This window comes from Mustela lutreola, chromosome 5 (assembly GCF_030435805.1).
Source record: "Mustela lutreola isolate mMusLut2 chromosome 5, mMusLut2.pri, whole genome shotgun sequence".
Lineage (NCBI taxonomy): Eukaryota > Metazoa > Chordata > Mammalia > Carnivora > Mustelidae > Mustela > Mustela lutreola.
Genome location: NC_081294.1, coordinates 10676957 through 10680832, shown reverse-complemented (window position 1 = coordinate 10680832; position 3876 = coordinate 10676957). Strand labels below are relative to the sequence as shown.

General features: G+C 34.0%; 1 non-coding gene across 1 annotated transcript; it reads right to left on the bottom strand.

The window, feature by feature from the left end:
* Nucleotides 1–771: 771 nt before the first annotated feature.
* LOC131832776 (U4 spliceosomal RNA) lies at nt 772–909 on the bottom strand. The gene has a single exon (XR_009354159.1). It is a non-coding gene; the product is annotated as a U4 spliceosomal RNA (small nuclear RNA).
* Between the last annotated feature and the right edge of the window lie 2967 nt (nt 910–3876).

The following is a 3876-nucleotide window of genomic DNA, read 5'->3' as shown; positions in this document are numbered from 1 at the left end:
ATATACATAACATAGTCTTTGTCATTTTAACCATTTGTAACTGTATAATCCAGTGACATTAAGTATATTCACAATGTTGTATAATTATCACCCCATCTATACTCAAAACTTTTTTTGTCATCCCTGACATAAACTTTTTACCCATTAAACAATAGCCCCCATTTCTCTACCCCAAATTCCCTGGTAATTTTATCCTAGTTTATGTCTCTCTGAGTTTGTCTATTCTAGGTACCTTGTATAAGTATGTAAGTGGACTAATAGAATATTTGTCCTTTCTTGTGTCTAATTTCACTTAGCATAATGTTTCAGAAGTCCACCTATTTTGTAGCTTATATAAAAATTTTATTTCCTTGTGGCTGAATAGAATTCATATATTTTCTACATAATATATAATTTATCTACATTTTGTTTATTCATCTGTTGGTGGGCACTGATTGTTTCAACTTTTGACTGCTATGAGCAATGCTGCTATGGACACTGGTATAAAAATATCCATTCGAGTCTCTGCTTTCCATTCTTTTGGATATATACCTAGGGGTGGACAATTCTGGGTCATATAGTAATTTATGTTTAACTTGTTGATGCACCACCAAATTGCTTTCCACAGCAGCTGCACTATTTTATATTCTAGCAGCAATGCATAGTAGTTCCAATTTCTCTGTATCCTCACCATTAAAAAAAAAAAAAAAATATATATATATATATATAGCCATCCTGATAGCTGTGAAGTCTTAGCTCATCATGGTTTTGATTTGCATTCCTCTAATTACTAATGACATTATGCATTCTTTCTGAAATGTTTACTGAGCATTCGTATGTCTTTGCTGGAATGTCTTTGCTTTTTTCAATTAGCAATAATTGCACCTCGGATAAACCTCATTGGCTACTATACTGCCACTGCGCAAAGCTGTCTTTGCTTTTTTAATCAGGTTGCTTTTCACTGTTGAATTGTAGGAGTTATTTATATATTCTGGATATTAGCCCATTGTCAGACATATAGTTTGTAAATATTTTCTCTAATTCCGTGGGTTCCTTTTTCATTGTTATTCATGCCCTTTGATATACAGAAGTTTTAAATTGTGATGTTGTCCAATTTATCTATTTTTTCTTTTTTTGCCTGTGTATTTGGTATCACACCCTTTAAATTTTTACAAATCTAAAATTATGAAAACTTTTCCCCCAATGTTTTCTTCTAAGAATTGTATAGTTTTAGCTCTTAAGTCTAGGTCTTTTAATCCATTTCAAGGTAATTTTTGTATATGATCTGAGGTAAAGATCCAACTTTATTCTTTTGCACGTGGATACCCAGTTTCCCTAGCACTATTTGTTGCAATGGTAGAATGTCATTTTATAGATCCTCATTAAAATCTTACTTTTTCTAATAATTTTTTTTTTTTTTTTTTTTTTTATTTTTATTTTTTTATTTTTTTTTTATTTTTTATAAACATATATTTTTTATTTTTATATAGAGAAATTAATCCGTAAATTAATGTAGGTTTTCTATGAAGACATAGTAGATCCGTGGCCAATACGTGCTGGGCTTCTTTTCTAATCCTTATATTGCTTTCTTTCCTCCCTCCCTCCTTTCTTCCTTCCTTTTCTCCTGTGCTTTCTTTCAGAAGCAATCTTTATGTTGTCATGGGTCGCCATAAATCCTGTCATCAACATTGACTCCTTATACTCAATTACCTTTGAATTTGTTCTGAATTGTTGCTTCCAACTATCTCATTAATACTTAAAAAAGTATGCTTTTTGAAAAAGTTATACCTCGTGTTTTCTGTTGTGTTCTTCACAATGGGGAACATTGCTTCCCTAGTTGGACTAGTCAGATTGATTTTTGTTTTTTGCAACCAAGAGCCTTAATGAAATCCCCTATAGGAAAATAATACTGACATGGTTTCTATGTTATCATGATGCCAGTTATATGATAACCCCTTCGTAAATGTTAATTGTTGTTGCTATCATTATCACTGTTATTATTCATCTTATGATAGCATCATACAATCTCAAGAGTATTTCCTTTAAAAAAATGATACTCGCAGGAGGGTAATACTTAGCTCAGACATATTTCTTTTGGGCACATGTCAGGCATGAATGAAGTAGGTGTTGAGGAGGAAGTGAGATGGGTCCTATCACTTCATATATTATGGGTTGGAAAACAGCACATTTTTTTTCTAGACATACACTTATCTTTCTGTACGTTTTACTTTAACATGGAAAATATTCCAGTAGATAGCAGTGTTTGTGTCAAACTGTAGAACATGATCATAATGAGAGCAAGACTACTAATTTTACTTTTGGAATCTTGATAAGTGTCAAACTACTGAGCACAAATTCATTAGCCAGCTGTACTCCTTGAGGGTGGAAGTTGGTGAATAAGCAAGTGTTTGTTTAATTTCCAATCTTCTCAATTTCTCTTCAAACCATGAAGCTTCCGGGACAGCTCCTTATGCATATGCACAAAGAGTGATTAGTAATGTCACATTTGAATTTCATGTGCTTCTGGTTTGATTTAGACTTCTGATCCTTAGTATTTTAATGTAATTTGCAATTTCTTTTATTTTTACGATTGAATTTTCCCAGTAAGTATAGATTTTAAAAATTTAAAGTGTACCTTACACTTCTTTATAGAAACCTCAGTATACCAAAAGGTTTTATACATAATGCGTGTTATTTTAAATGTTTTTGTAGGTTGGGAGACCCTCGTTCAAACTCTGCTTTGTCTTCCTGAAAACATTTGGTAAAGTGTTTTAAAATATTTTCTTGAAAAGGGATAGAAATAAGCTTTGATAAGCTATTGCACTCAAGCAACTCACACCAAAACTTACTGTTACTTTCTTAAGAAAAATAAATTTCACATTATCTCAATTAATAGAACTTTGCAATGATTAAAATTTTGCAGAGTTCATTTGAGAAAACATTTTGAAAAAATTGTGGTAACTTGCTTATGATAACTTCACACTTGAAATTGCTATAGGGAGCAGTCAGCTTGTTGAATCTGCTATCATTAAGGAAATGAAATTATGAGTTAACCTCATTTCTACAGATCATTTTTATCCAAAGACAATTACAAAAGGAGCCAGACCTCCATGAGCTATATCTTTTGGAACAGTTTGTTCATTGTAGATAAAACTCTTTGCACCTGTTTCTCCCTAGAACTGGGATGTCGGAACGATTCAAACTTTTAAAATAATTATGCACATCAAGGGATATGGAAAGCAGGATAATGGCCAAACATGTTCATGTCCTGATCCCCAGAGTCTATGAATACATTAGGCTACAAGGCAATGTGAAATTAGGGTTGCACATGGAAATAAGTTTGCTAATCAATTGACCTTAAAATAAGGAGATTGTCCTGGATTATTTGGATGGACCTTGATGTAATCACAAAATTCCTCAAATGTGGAAGAGAGAGACAGAGAAGATTGACCCAGAGGCTCAATCTTACTGGCTTTGAAAATTGAGGAAGAGGTTAAGCCAAGGAATGTAGGTAGCCCTTAGGAAATGGAAAGGCAAGGAAAGATTCCCTCTAAAACTTCCAGAAAGGATGCCTTCTGCCAGCCCCTTGATTTTGGCCCAATAAGACCCATTTCAGACTCTGACATCCCGAAGCGTAAGAAAATAAATCTCTGTTGGAGTGCCTGGGTGGCTCAGTGGGTTAAACCTCTGCTTTGGCTCAGGTCATGATCTCAGGGTTCTGGGATCGAGCCCCGCATCGGCGGGGGGTGCTCTGCTCAGCAGGGAGCCTTCTTCTCGCCCCCCACCTGCTTCTCTGCCTACTTGTGATCTATGTCTGTCAGATAAATAAATCAAATCTTTTAAAAGGAAATAACTCTGTGTTATTCTGAACCACAAGTTTGTGGTAATTGGTTACAT